We start from the raw sequence: 15,952 nt of genomic DNA, 5'->3' as shown, positions 1-15,952 counted from the left end.
GTTCCTTGGAAAGGTTGGGAGCCCTGTAGGAGCCCTCATGTCCCCACTTTTTTCCCACAACCTCAGGGTATAGCTCCAGCTCTTCCTGTGTGCCATGTCCATTAGTAATAGCAGGGCATGGGCTGCTTCTTCCTCGGTCTCTTGCATCACCTTTTGTCCCGGGAATATTTGCAAAGGGCCTTTTGTACCATTCTTCCATTTGATAGATCACTAAGGCACCTCACCAATCAGTATATTGTGTGTCTAATGTTCAAAGGCAGCTGGGAGCCTCAAGTAGAAGATGTGAGCAAAATGAGTATCATAAGCCACTTAAGTCCAACATTCTGATATATTTATAGAATTAATGTCATAGCTGAATCATGAGTCGGCAGGGACCATGAGCTGTTAAAGCACAGCCTTATGTGTCCCTGCACACGCAGCAATTGCACTCTTTGCAGGAGCTGTTTGTAAGGATATTGATTTACAGGAACCTTCAAAACAGAAAGTATCTTCTGGAGCCTGGGATAACTTTTACATGAATAGGGAACCAGAAAGGAGAACAGAAAGGAAAAAGCCCGTTTGTTAAGGAAGCAACATAAAATTCATTTTCAGATCCAAACCTCTCCTTTTGCAGCAGTGTTACACCATCAAAAAAAAAATAGTTTTCACATCTATATATGGCTAAAATCCCACTTGACGTACTGTAGCTGCAAAAAGCTTCTAGTTGGTTTGACTTGTTCCCCACAGAAATGTGGTTTGTATTACATCCACATGATTTTCAGATGCAGGTAAATAGGGAAGATATTCTCTATATTCAGACCATGGTTCATGTGAAGCACACTGTGAGTTTCAGTCTTATCTGTGGATGTGTTATGTGCATGAGAGCTGCTAACAAAGCTGGATTTTGCCTCTAAGGTTCAAAGTGAAGGTTACAATTTGTCTAGATTCAGTTAGTGTGGATTTTTTTTTTTTTTTTTTCATTTTCTATGAGTCTAATGAAGAAGCAAAGTGCTTACTGCAAACTTACATACAAAAGTGTTTATTCTAGGAACAGCCTGGGTCCAATTCAGCTATTTATCTATTAATTCCTTTCGGGTTTAGTTGGGTCAGATTGAAAAATATTATATTTTGAAAAGTTAATTTTAGCCTCCAAAGCTAAAAAAATCAACAGAAAGGCAAAATCAAACTTCCCAGAACTGCTCATGTAACAGAGATTAATTGTTACATCTCAAGAGAGCTTATTAGAAAGTCTTGCTCCTTCCCACTGGTATTTTACGTTCATGCCTGTGAATGTTTATAAGTGCCTTCATGTACTCATGCAGTCTCACTGAAAGTACATCTTTTAAAAAAAAAAGTTTAAATCAGCCTTTCTGTTCTTTGTCCTGGTACCAGTTACCGTAATTTAGTGCTCCTTCAGCGATGCCTCTTGATCTCATCTGCATTTTATACTTGCGTTAGTTATTCTCATTATTTCAAATGTCACTTTTTTTTTTCTTTTTCCTCTTCCTGTTTCCTTCTGTTTCTACATAGCTTGGTGACATCACTTAATGGCACAGGTATTAGAGGACCAAGGCTAACTGTAGGGCCATCTAGAAATTGCACTTGACTGGTACACCCTGTATATGGTTAAAGGCTTTGATGTGTGCCTTGTTTTGGCACTCAAGCATTAAGGCAGGTGTCTGTGCAGTCTTTTTAAAAGTACTAAAAGGTGGCATAACCTTTTACTGTAGCCCATCAAACCCATACTGTTTCCTGTCCATAGATGAATGCTTTGCTGCATGGAGTTTGGGGTTTCCATCTGTGAACCAGTCTAGAATTTCTGTCTCAGTGAAAGTGATAGATAAAACAACCATTTAAAAAAAATCCCTTTTCTTCCCATCAGTGCAGTGATACAATTCCTGTTACAGGAAGGAAGCACATCTGATTAGCAGGAGAAGTGGGGGGTTTACTTACTGTCACAAAGATTTAATATTCTCTTTATAGAAGGGTAGGAATTTTCCATATGTTAACCTGGGTCACTGTCAAGTGGTCACTGGAGAAACATCTCACATGTACATACAGCGTGTGGTGTGGGCACACATCCGTAAGGGAGTGAAAGAATTTGGATTCATTCTTTGCAGAAATGTGGGATTTACATTGATTTCACTGGAAGCAGAACTGGTCCTACAGCTGCCTCAGAGGACATGCAGTACTTTGCTTACTCACTTGGGTAATATTTATCTGAAGAATAGCTAGAAACTCACTGGAAGTGGGTAAATCTTAAGAGACCGTAATAACAATCATCCCTGGGATTGCACGCTCCATTTCTGGCATTCATTCAGGTATTTTTTTTCCTACATAGCTCCTATGGAAAAAAACTGTAATGGTAGAGTAGGAAGCTTTTCTCACTGCTGAATTTTGAAATCCTAATATCAAATGTATTGTGAAAATAGCTGTCATAGCTTTTGCAAATAACCTGTTTCCTACTAATTATGAGTTTGGTCTGCTGTAAAGGAATCATTACTGTTCCCTTTAGAAGTGGAGAAGCTAAACCACAAAAGTCTTGGTGTAGAGTGAAAACATTCATTTGTAGAGTCAGTACTGAATGGCTACCATGCTTCAGTGTCACAGTTTATCTCATCCTGAAGCAGCTTCTTCATGGAGCCAAGGAGAAAATGACATCTGTAAAAGGTGTGTTTGCTTTTAATTTGCAGTAGGAGAGCTTTTATTGTATGTGTTTAGAAAGTCCTACAGACTGCTGGTAGAGCTTGCTACACCCATCTGGCTGCAGTCCAATGAAGTCTACACAGACCATTCCCCTCAGAACACAGTAGGGGTACATGTCTCCAGTCAGGTGGAAGAACTTTCTCCTTTAACTGTCACATAATGATCTTGTTGTCATGCCCTCATTATTCTAAATTATTAAAATATCAAAGCTCTTGAAATTCTAAGCAAGGGCTGTAAGTAGTCTCTCTCAGGATAAGCAGATTATCAAAATTTGTCTCCCCATTATAAACTGAATCTTGAGAGTACTAATTTGTTATCTCTCTTAGGTAAATAATTGACAATGAGGAATAAGCAACAAGACTTTGCTTAAATACTTAATGCAATGCCACGCAAGATACAATTGCTTCAGCTGGAGAAGTTGGGCAAGAATTGAAAAATAGGACTAGCTACTGAAAAAAGCAGAATTAGCTGAAGGAAAATGGCAAGTTATTTTTGAAAAGTGAGCTATTAGGCTAAGAAATTGTTTCTAAGTGGAAGTTCTCAAGGGCTGATCACAGAGCTCTCTTGCTTAGTATCTTTGGTAAAGTCTTTGGATACAAAGGGACCATTACTACAGAAGAAGACTGAAATATCCTGCAAAAGAGGCTGCATGACCTTGCAGAAGGGAATAGAAATGCCATTATTCATAGAATCATCATCATGGGACAGCCCATGTTGGAAGGAACCCTGAAAGATGATCTGCTCCAGCCTTTTGGGGACAAGGAAACCCAGATGAGATTGTCTAGCATCCTGCCACCATGCAAAGTGTACAGTCGCAAACTTGAAGAAGAATTCGCAAGAATTTCTCGCACAAGGTGGAGACTCCTGAGCTGGAAATGCCAATGGAACAAACAAGCAAAAGCAAATTAACAACTGATACTGAGGCACCAATGCAGTGGAGCAAACAAGAAATAAAAATAGGCACTCAGATGTGTAGTGATGGGGTTATTTCTTTATTTGTGATCTTAAAGAGAGAAATATCAACACAATTATGCGAGAATCTGGCCAAACCTCATCTGAAATACCGCATGCATTTCTGCTCAACCATGATAAAGAAAGATGAACCAAAACTAGTACAGGTACATAGAAGGGCTACTGGGAGAGTTAGGCGAATTAAGAATCTTTTTTTTTATTTGAGACTTCAGAAACAAAGTCTGAAAAGAGCTGGGATCATGGTCTGTGTAATAACCTCAGGGTAAAGATCATGTAAGGGAAAGAGCTGTCCCCGAGAAGTGGTAGTGTTAGCAGAAGAACAAATAGGTAGAACTTGTACTTGGTTTTGAGCTATTTGTGAAGAAGTTTCTACCTGTCAGAAGAAAGATATCAGAGTCTTCCAGCAGTAATGTTGCATATGAGCAATTTTGTGGGTTGGCATGTGTGTATGCAACCCACTTAGTTTTGGGATGAAGGTCATGCATTTCATGCGGGACGAATTCAGTGTGCTGGTGATCCAAAATATTTCTCCCTGACCCAATGTCCTTATTCTCTTTGGAGAAGGCTTGCAATTAAACTTTAAAGGAAAGCAGATCTTAAAACAAACAAAGCAATCCCCTAATATTTCATTATCCAGAAACTCATTTTGACAGGAGGTCAGATGTAAGGTTTTGTCAGAGGCAGAGTCTCTTACCCAATTGAATTATTTGATTAGATCCATGTAAGGAAAGAGCAGAAAAGAAAGACTTTTCTTTTTTAAATGCCTACCACTGGACCGTGATACGTTCCCATAGAAAAAAATTAGAACACTGTTCACAGAGAAACAGAAACAAAATCTACCAGGAATTTGGGGAACTTCCCAAGCTGTTTAGCTGTTTACTTTAAAAGCTGAGTTACTTCAGCTTTGCAAATATGCATTTCACAGAAGATTGCAGGCCATTTTTGTTTGTCTTACATCCAGTTCATTGATTAAATATATAAACAGGATGTCTTTAAGAGCAGAAAGTTTTAAAACAGGATTTGATACTAAGCAAGAGCTCTTTTAGTTCCCTTTTAGCTATTTGAGTTTCATCTTTGCTTAGCAGAGCTGTTTTAGGGTACAGTAATTTCCAAGTGCACTATTGGGTTGCGAGGTAAATAATCTCTAGAGATGAATAATTTTTTTTCTTTCATTTCTTACAGTAAATGACAATAGTACATAAGCTAGAAATTTCCCTTGTAAATTCTGGTCATCCCATTTGTTTCCTGAGTTCCAGGATGGACTCAGGACCTGTTCTGTCAGTGCACTGAGAGGTTAAACACCCTTGCTCATACCGTTCTAGGGATAGGTGATTCATCAGCTCTGTTTGAGGACTTGATTAATAGCCAAGAGCAATCAAAATTGAAAGAATCTTTTTTATCATACAGGTGAGGAAATTACTGACCCAAACTTAGGTATTGTCCTGTTTTCCAGGTGAATAAAATGTTGAGGGAGCCTTCCTGTGAGTGAACCTTTGCCCTGCTGGTACTTCCACCCTCTTCTGTCTGCAGGTTCAGGTAGATCAAAGAGTCAGTGAAGTCACCCCACACAGAGCAGCTTGCAGCAAGAACAGGATCTTCCTGTGGACACAGTGGAAGTAGAGGAGCATAAATGGGAATATGGGTGATTGAGGGCTGTAATATGAAGTTACATAACCAGGCTTTATATGAGAAATGCTGAGTGACACTCACATGTGAACACACTTGTATTTTTACCATCATGTTAAGAGACTGTATAATCAAAATATTTTCACCCTAAATTACTAGATTATCAGCTTTTTATATAATTTTGATTGATATTTTGCAAAACTACAATATTCCACTTAATTCACATGAAAATCTATTCCCACAGTTTCCACTAAGTGGTTTTCTATCATTATTTGTTTGAGTTTTTTTCTGTGCAGCTCCAACAACAAATTCACAAAATAACATACATTTGTAGATAATTACTTTGATACCAAGTTATGCATTTAAATGTGTTCAGGAAAATTAAATAATTTTACTTTTTAAGAACCAGGTGTATGTATTCAGAAGAAAAAACAGATGATGTGTTTTCAATTTCACTTTTGTCTCAGTATCTGACATCAGATATTGCTATGCAGAGACTCTCAGCTGTCATTTTCCTGGTTTGCTGTCAAAAATTTGAGGAATGTACTATCACAAATGAGAACACAAGGATATTAAACTGTTGCATAAATTAATATTTGTTAATTATTAATAAACAATATTTCTTAATAAAAATCTCATTGCACGTCTGCTGCTTGTTTTATACCGAAACAGTGTTTTATATGAAACAGTAACATTTCAAGAACAGTGATTTAGTTACTGAATGTAAATCAAAAGTTGCAGTGAGTGAGAAAAAAAAAAATCTATCCCAAGTCGATATGCAGAGCCTTTACTTTTTGTGCTCAGGAACACTTCAATTTACCTAACAACACCAATTTTTTTTTTTCTTTTATGGTATGGATTTTCAACTCCTGTTTAATAAACAAATGTTAGGTCCATCATGCTTTCCAGGGTACATTTCTGTTTGTCATTTATCAGGTTAGATATATCTCTTCCCAGCACCATCTGCCCATTTTACCTAGTAATACAAGTTCCTCAAGACAGGGGATTTGTTGCACTGAGTAGTAATTCAGGGAAATGCTACAGTACTTTCCTGGTCTTTCCATTCCCTGATACACCTGAACAAAAGTCCTCTGCTTTTACTGCTTATTTTTGCTTATTATTTCTTTTTCATACAATAATGACGACTGTGGAAACATCAGGCTGTATCACGTAACCTGGTCAGGTTGGTTCTGTGTTCTTAGGCTGTGTTCTTAGGAAGACTGAGGCTTCCTAACATGTCAGTGATGCTTTCCAAAGCCTCTTATCTTTTTATCAGCCATATGCCCTGCCTGTGACAACTGATCCCCTGTATGAGTGTGCTTTGATTTATTTTTCTTTACCATCCCTTAAGAATATGTAGTGTCTGTTCATGCTTGGCTCAGGTTGTGATATTTCAGTGGTAATAATTCACTGGGATTTTGTTTTCTCTGTACTGAAATATTTTCTTAGCTACAACAGAATCATGTCCATGTTATGCACAAATAGTGCAGATTTCCTCAAATTACCTCTGCTTTTGCTTGGATCCCCTTCACCGCTGGGTTCAGCAAGACTCTCATCAGCCACATGGCACCCAAATGGCAGGCCATGGAACATGGTATCTGATCTGTAGAAATTATTACCTGTTAAAAAATGTGTCCAGTCCTGCAGCACATTCAAGGAACTCGTCACATCCATGAGGGATTGGCAGAACCTACTGCTCTGTTATAGGAGCAGAGCCTGGAGGGTTATGCCTTAATGTGAGAAACAAAAAAATGTCATTTTCTGCTTTGGGGTTCCTTTTTGTTGTTCAGAGGCTGGATTCCTGTGTTACATCTCTTCTCTCTCAAATGGTTTTATTGCATGCAATGTTTGCCAGCACAATATTAAACGGTCCCCAGACACCGTTAAAACTCGCTCGTCATGTTTTCTACACTATACCTCACTTTGTAATTACTGCCTCCCATTGCCAATAATTCATGCCCTCCAGAAGGCCCTGTTTAGGTCTGAGTAATAAAATACTGAGAGATTAATATTCAGTTGATGACAGATCATTTAATGCAACTCTTGACAAAGCTCTCCAGCGTCTAGGAAATTGGCAGAACACGGCTGATGGCTGCTTTCTGATGTCATTCAATTAGCAACCCAGGGTTAGTTCTCTGAGGATATTCTCTGGAGTTTAATTGAGCAGACTTCTTTTCAGCCTTCAGTCCACTCAGGGAATTGTATGAGGCAAGTTTAATTCATGTATATTTGGCATGAAAGTGGACTTTCTTAGACTGCAAAAAAAAAAAAAAAAATATTTTCATTACTGTTACAGCACTGCAGTTAGCAAATTTAAATATTTTAATTTAATTGTGTGATGATACTCCCACTGCGGACAAAAGAGTTTTGCATGCACAGATCCATATTCAGGCTGTGAAGCTGCACATTGCAGTCTAGATTTTCTCAAAATCTTAGGGAGAATTGCAAAGAGCTATGTATGTTGTTACGTGCTTGCATGATTTGCCTTGCTGTTCTCAAAACGTGGTCCTAGCAGCTTAACTAATAAAAATGAAACTTCACTCCTGCTTTTCTCCCTACACCCCACCTTTATGCCATCTTGGCAGTACAAAGGAGTTTTATAATGGGTGTGGATGACAGCTAGTTTACAAACTGATTTCAGTAGGGTTGTGTATGTGGGTGCATTCCAGCTGAGTAAGAGCACTGAGAAGTAGCTTCTGGTAAATGCTGCAGCCCTAGTTTTGACTGCATGGATGTCACTGCTCTGCTCATTGATTACCAGAACTGACAGAAAGGGACAAACCTCTACTTAACCCACTTCAGTTCTCACTCAGATGTCTTGGTTCCCTTGAAAGGCCACTGAGGCTTTAAGGTAAGACATCACAGTATGCTTACTTGTGGTTTATTACTGGTGCAGTCAAAGAGTGAGAAGTTTTGGTTTTAATCTTGTGAGAAGTGTCAGGGTGAAACCTCCTCCTCTCCACCCCTCAGGTCAGTGTCATTTGTCATCAGGGAATGCCTTTCTGCCAGGGTTTCAACCGAGGTGATCTGCTCCTGCTCAGAGTGGGGAGAGAGGGAAAGGGAAGAGACTTCAGCCATCCAGAGGAAAATATGAACTTCAGTTGTATCTGATAACTACCTAGGCTACAATTTCAATTCTTTGCATGAGATAATAGGTGCATATGCAATTTTCCAAGTGGCAGCACCAGCTGAAGCAGGTTTAACCTCTCTCTCCTGCTCTTCTCCCATATCACTGCTCTCCCTCCCTCTGTTAGCAGCACAATGTTTATAGGCTGTGTAATAAGCTTCATTGGTTTAGTCATTGAACTGTAGATGGCTGAAAAGCCATCTTTCCTTGTGTGGAAAAAGAACCTTTTTTGAGCAACAGTTGACTGATTCTGTTTGGAATGAATTGGCAAACAGCAGACATGGCACAGCTGAAAGAGGAGATTGCTATGGCACAGAGACAGAAGTAAAGGCTGGGGAATGCCTTGAATTAGGAGGTCGTGCTTGCTACTAAACACATTGTGTTATGAACCCCTTCACCCTCATCTGGCACCCAACATTTGTATACATAAACTGGACAGATCATCTGTCATTTGATAGCTGCATAAATATCTCAGCTAGCTTGTTAACATGCCTTAGTAAGAGCTGAACTCTTGGACGCTGATGGGCGGTCGTGGCGCTGTCACTGATCTCCTGAGCTGACCACTTCGACACAGACCACAGAATACCCTGAGCTGGAAGGGACCCATCAGGATCATCAAGTCCAATCCCTGGTCCTGCACGGGACACCCCCAGAGTCACACCATGTGCATGACAGCATTGTCCAAATGTTTCTTGTACTCTGTCAGGCTGGTGCTGTGACCACTTCCCTGGGGAGCCCATGCCAGCACCCAGCCATCCTCTGAGTGAAGAGCCTTGTCTTGATACCCAACCTAAACCTCCCCTGACATGTTTTCTTGAGTCCTGTCACTGGTCAGGAGAGTGAAGAGACTGATGCTTGCCCCTCTACTTTCCCTCATGAGGATTCTGAAGACCACAATGAGCTCTCCCCTCAGTCTCCTCTTCTCCAAGCTGAGCTAGCTGGTTACTCAGAGATATGCTCTTCACGGTCTGTGTTCCTCTGGAGCTTTTTTGATTCAGATGTAATAATATGAAAAACTTCCTTTCCTTCTCCACTTTCCTTTGGGAATAAAAAAAGTGGAGATTTGGAAATTTTTTGTGTGATTACAATGATGACTTCTTTATTTCATATGTGGAGACATTTTTTATGGTCATGTCTTCTTGAGTATGTTGTGAACCTCTGTCACACAGAGCTTTATTTTCAAAGAAATTTGTGCCTTCAAGAGAAGGCATTAATTGATAAACCCTTTTCACCTCTATATTAATACTTGCTGTAGCAGTACAATTGCAATACTCAGTAAGAGACTACCCTTCATAGTTGTTCATGGCATTTCAAAACCCTAAAGTAGTCTTTGCAGTAGCGTGACCACAATATGCACACTGCATTTGAATCCCATGCGTCAGGCAGGAGTAGGCAATCCATCCACATGCCACTTTGCAGAAAGGTTTGCCAGCACCAATAAAATGGAATAAGCTCATTTGGAACTGAGAGCTTCTTGTAGTTTCCTCATGCAGTTTTTATTACAGGAGAAGTTGCATAATGCACAGTGGAAAAATCATGTCTTACACAGCATCTGATGTACAGAGCAGTGCACCCAAGCAATGAGTCAGGGCTCCCAGGTGAGACATGAGTCTATGTCATGCAGGAGTATGTTCCACACTATTCCCTTGGGAAATCCAAAACATTAACAATTTTCTCAGGTGATGTTTAGGTCCCCAAAAAGGCAGTCAGAATACTAAGCATTTTTACAGAATCATGTGTACTTTCCCCTACATATCCCGTGTTTCAGTTCTCTCTGATATTTTTTTCAGGGACATTCATGTACAAAATAAAACCATTTTATTTTATAAATTCCTTTAGGACTTGCCCTTTATAATATTGTGTAGGGGTCTGAAAGAATCACATAGAAAGCAATGCCTAGGGAATCCTTCCAGAGTTTACAGCAAGTTTGCTGCCTTGGGGGACAGTGCATTAACCCCTGAGTGTGTGTTACTCTTGCTGAGTAGGCATGACCAGTGAGGTCCAGGATTCATGCATCTCTCTAAGGGAACTCCAAGCATTGACTGAAAAGCAGTGAATGAAATGTTGGCTACAGATTGTACAAGTAGCTGTACAAGTAAAATACTAAAAACATTAAAATAAAGCTGTTAAAAAGAGAAGTTGCACTTGATACATTCTGCTTCCAAATGAGAGAGAATGATTTGGGGAAATGTTTTTCTGTTTAACCATAGTATAAGTGAGTTTACATGCTTGCTTTTAAAAAGCAGTTACATATTCCTTTGGTCATCATTTCAAAGACAATGTGGCTTAAGTTGTGGGAGGCCACTCCTGTCAAGATGACCTTGGAGATGTTGCTTATTTCTTGCCAGAAGTTTCCAGTTCTATCACAGAATCAGCAGAGCAGATTATTGTTTAATAACGATCAAACTATTCCTTGAACTGCCTCCCAATCTTTGTACTGAAGTGACTCCCAAGAGATGATGTGATTTGTTACACATACTCTCTCTGAGTTGCTCATAGAAGCACTGTGCACGCTCGCTCTCCGAGTGCACACGTAACCCCAAGCTCAAGTGTGTGTGCTCAATGCAGTGCACAACAAATGAAAAACCTCTGTGTGGGAAGCAATGCAGGTGAATTGATAGGATGGGATAGTTAGCTTTGCTGAGCAAGAGGTCTAATAATAAAGTGTTTTTTTCTTATTCAGGGCTGCATTGGAACAAGGCTGGAGCGGAAACCGCAAGACTGTGCGGTGTTTTCAGTTCTGTGGCTTTGGCAAGATCGATGTGTAGCAATCTTTGTGCTGTCAAAGTCGGTGTTTGCTCTGATGGCCATCTCCCTCGGGGGGTTTGAGCTGTTTCTGTGTGTGTTCTGAGGACACACGCTAAAGGTGCTGGCTCAAGGTTAGCAGTTATTCTGTAATTCTGGTCCTCCGTTCAGTGCGTGCCCACAGCTGGGCTGTGCAGCTATCATTGGAGGTGCTCGTATCTCACGAGTCGTTTTGGTATCTTACCCATACACTGGAATAGGGTCTAGGGACACAGTTTTTGCTGCCTGTCACCGCTGTCATCTTCATGTTCCACTCTCTTTAAGGCAGCTTGCCAGGCAATACCTGAAAGCCTTCAGAAAATCCCAGCGGCCCTGTGATCGTTAGTCACAGCATACAGCCTATAAATTGCCGTCAGGGACTCCCCATCCAGATAACTAGCAGGCTCAGAATTTTCATTTACTGGATCCGGGCTCGCTGAGACGAGGGGAAGTCCCCGTGCGTGCCAAAGCGCGGCGCAGGTTTGACATGCCTGGAAGTCCCAGGCGGGGACGTGCAGCCGGAGTCGGTGCGCTCCCGCAGGGCTGCTGCGGGTGTTCCCCGGGCCCCACCTGGCAGCAGCTCCGCACCCCCGGCCACAGCCCCTGCGAGGCACCGCGCCCCGGGCAGGAGGCGAGCGGGGCCGGCAGCAGCGCCTCCCACACCCGCTCTCCCCTGGGGCTGATGGAGGGGCTGCAGCCCCTTCCCCCGGGCTGCCGGGGCTCTGCGGGGCCGGGCCGGGCCCCTCGGGCCGCCCTGTCCGTGGTGTCCCCAGCCGTGCCCGCGGTGTCCCCAGCCGTGTCCGTGGTGTCCCCAGCCGTGTCCGTGGTGTCCCCAGCCGTGCCCGCAGTGTCCCCAGCCGTGTCCGTGGTGTCCCCAGCCGTGCCCGCACTGTCCCCAGCCGTGCCCGCAGTGCCCCCAGCCGTGCCCGCGGTGTCCCCAGCCGTGTCCGTGGTGTCCCCAGCCGTGTCCGTGGTGTCCCCAGCCGTGCCCGCAGTGTCCCCAGCCGTGTCCGTGGTGTCCCCAGCCGTGCCCGCACTGTCCCCAGCCGTGTCCGCAGTGTCCCCAGCCGTGCCCGCAGTGTCCCCAGCTGTCCCCCCAGTGTCCCCAGCCGTGCCCGCAGTGGCCCCTGGTGGCGGCGCGCCCGCCCGGCCCCGAGGCAGCAGAATGCGAAAGGCTTTGGGTGCACGGAGGGAGTTCCGGGGTGAAGAACCCGACACCCATCCCGGATGCATCCGAAGCAGTGAGGGAAGCGAGGCGAGGGAAAGGATTTTCCCTCCATCTGCTCCACCTGGACCCCTCCTGCAGTGCTGTCCAGCTCTGCGGTCCCCAGCTCAGGGAGGACACGGAGCTGTTGCAGGGAGTCCAGCGGTGGCCAAGTGGATCAGAGGGATGGAGCGACTCTCTTACAAGGAAAGGCTGAAGGAACTGGGATTGTTCAGCCTGGAAAAAAACCGGCTTTGAGGCAATCTAATTGCAGCCTGAAGGAAAACTAAGAATGAAGGAGAGGGACTTTTTACGAGAGTCTGTACTGACAGGACAAGGGGGAATGGCTTCAAACTAAAAGAAAGTAAGTTTAGATTAAATATTAGGAGGAAGTTCTTTGCTGTGAGGGTGGTGAGGCCCTGGAACAAGTTGCCCAGAAGAACTGTGGATGCCCCATCCCTGGAAGTGTTCAAGGCCATGTTGAATGGGGCTCAGAGCCGCCTGGTCTAGTGGAAGGTGTTCCTGTCCATGGCAGGAATTTGGAATGAGACGGTCTGTAAGGTCCCCTGCAGACCGAGCTGCTCCACGATTTTATGATCCAAATGCCTCTTCCCCATGAAGGAAAGCTTGGGCCAAGCCCTGGCCCACCCCAACTTACGAGCAGAGGGTCTCCCCGCCAATGAGGGAGGTTGGCACATCCCTTAGCTGCTGTAAGAAAACCTGCTGTGGGATTCAGGCCAAAGTAACCAAGTTTTTATTATTGGATAAAAATAGAAAATGTATAAACCTCCTTCCAGCTCAGCCAATAAAGTCTGACTTTTGGGAATGTGTTGAGCTTTAATGATCTGCTTCTGATGATTCTGCCCAGCCTGCTGCAAGCAGCCAAAACCAGCACTGTTACAAGAGAATAATCCTCATTCCAATAGAAATTCCAGCAGCCTTGGTGTGGGTAGACTGAGTATCTGCTTAATGTTGGCTTACCATTAAAGAGCTAAACTCCTCACAGCATACTGCATGCAATGCTGTTTCAAATTAGCTAAAACACTAGAATCACATCCAGATGACGCAAAACAGACTTGTATTTTAGTGCCAGAAATATGTAAAGGTCCTGCACAAGCCATGCATAATAGCTGCATCTTTTTGGCGCCAGCTCTTGTACTTGTCATTTGCTGACACAGTGCTGAGTTCATCGGAGAAGCAAAACACGTAACGTTTCAAAGATCTGTGCTCGTTGTTTGGAGGGTGGGAGAGGAAGCGGAAAGGCTACTTACACTTGGATATTAAGTGTTAATGTGCTGCCCCGTCTTTAGTCAGTGGGGGAGAAGGAACGGGGTGCTGTGAGTAAAGTGCACTGGAAAGCTTGTTTCACTTCTGCTTGGTGCTGCCTACTACACAACCAGCAAGTGTCTGGTTACTGTCCTTGAGCTGCTCACACGAGCCGGTCTGCCAATGGTTTGATTGAGAAACATACGCTGGAAATACCACATTTCATAGAAGGAGAATGTGACAGAAACTCTCCGTTTGGGTTCTGTTTTATTTCTCATTATCCTTACTAGAAATGAGGCAGCCCACAGCTTTGTGACTCAGTGTTGTGCCACTCATTGCATACTCACAGCTTGTGTTGAAGCAGTGGAAGTGCTATGCATACATGAGAGTTAAAAGGTCTTCAAATAGACTAGGCATTTCTGGGTTTGGGGGACCAAATTATGTACAAGAACCAAGGCACCTGTTAGAGAATCAGTAGAAGACTAGATTGTAAGAACCGAATTTTGCCTTTTGCCCTTGAAATCAGGCATCAGCTTCGTTGATGAAATCTGTCTTACTAGGGGCAGAAATCTTCATCACTCATGTTGCCTATGAAAAGAAGTGATTCCACATTATGCTCTCTCCCTCTAATTATCCACAATCCCTAATACTTCCTTTTCTTATCTTCGTTCCTGTGGATGGTGACAGTTTTCCTTTAAAAAGTCAAAGGAGATGCGAGAAACTGTGTTCTTCCACAGGCTGCGTATTCTGATCTATGATTTATCAGAAGTGAGGGTATTTCAGGGAAGTGCCTCAGAATCATCTTCTGGGAATTTTAATTTCTGAGGGGGCCTGAAATATTTTTTCTCTTTTAAAACTTTTCTCATATATTTCTGTCTATAGATTATGTTACTGTTTATGTCTGTTCCCATTTAAAAAACAGATGAATATATTTTCCTTTGCTTTAAATAGTCTCATAGCTTTTTGGCACAATTTCCCATCTTTACCAGCTCAGGGTTGTAAGATGCAAACCTCAGAGTCAAACTTCAGTTTCTTGAATCATTAACTCTAATAAGTATTTCTGGCATGTCTCTGCAGGGGATGTTTGCCATCATTTGTCTTTTTTTTTTTTTTTCTTATTCTGGTAAAATAATGGAAATTCATAACAGTACAGTCAAAGAGAATCCTCTTGTCTCTCTTTATGAAGAAATGTTTACCTCTGAGCTTTTTATGGAAAACAAATCCAGATTTTCAGGGACTGGAAGAATGAGCTTCTCCTGCTCTAGGAGAATTTCTGGTTCAAGACCATCTAAGGAACCTGAAGGTGCACAAGTCCATGGGATCTGATGGCATGTATCTGCATATCCTGAAGGAAGCGCTTAAACACTCTCCATCATACCTGAGAAACTGTGGCAGTCCAATCAAGTTCCCACTGGCTGGAAAAGGGGAAACATAACCCTGATTTTAAAAAGGGAAGATCCGGGGAGCCACAGACCAGTCTGCCTGACCTCTGTGCCTGACAAGATCATGGAACAGATCCTCCAGGAAGCTGTGCTAAAGCACATGGAAAAGAAGGTGGTTTGCATCAGCCAGCATGGCTTCACTATAAGGGCAAATTGCCCCTGACAAGTCTGGGATCCCCTGCTATGCAGGCAGGCTGAGAGGGTTGGGGCTGCTCAGCCTGGAGAAGAGAAGGCTCTGGCTCTCACATTCATAAAGCGGGGCTGCACGACATCTGGAAAGGGATGTTGTACTGGAGCAGGTAGTGATAGGACAAGTGGCAATGGCTTTAGACTCGAGTACTCTGGTGGGTAAAGGAGGGTGTAGTGAGGTGGGGATCCGTCTCTTCTGCTGTACCTACATTGAGAGAACAAGAGGGCATGGCCTTAAACTTAAAAATGGGGAGATCCAGGTTAAATATTAGAAAACAACTTCACTGTTGAGGTGGTCAGGAATGTGTTGTCCAGGGAGGTGGTGTAGTCACCATTCCTGGATGTGTTCATGAGGTGTCTGGATCTGGCACTGGCTGATGTGGTTTAGTGGTTACAGTGGTGGTGCTGGGTGGACTGGATGATCTGGAAGGTCTCTTCCAACCTTGATGATTCTATGATTCTGTGAAAGAAGATAGCATTAGAGCAAATATTAGGAAGAAATTATTTACTATGAGGGTGGTGAGACACTGGAATAGGTTGCCCAGAGAAGCTGTGGATGGAGCATTTCCCATCCCTGGAACTGTTCAGGTTGGATGGGGCTCTGAGCAACCTGGTCTGGTGGGAAGCACCCCTGTCCAGGGCACAGGGGTTGGAACT

The 15,952-nt window shown here is 43.1% G+C and overlaps 1 long non-coding RNA gene across 1 annotated transcript; it reads left to right on the top strand.

The window, feature by feature from the left end:
* On the top strand, positions 1-5,916 carry LOC147655032 (uncharacterized). Its single transcript, XR_015283690.1, has 2 exons — positions 1-3,803; positions 5,111-5,916. It is a non-coding gene; the product is annotated as an uncharacterized LOC147655032 (long non-coding RNA).
* Positions 5,917-15,952: the final 10,036 nt, after the last annotated feature.

This window comes from Cyanistes caeruleus, chromosome 2 (genome assembly GCF_971803275.1).
Source record: "Cyanistes caeruleus chromosome 2, bCyaCae1.hap1.1, whole genome shotgun sequence".
NCBI lineage: Eukaryota > Metazoa > Chordata > Aves > Passeriformes > Paridae > Cyanistes > Cyanistes caeruleus.
This window is presented reverse-complemented; position numbering and strand designations above follow the sequence as displayed.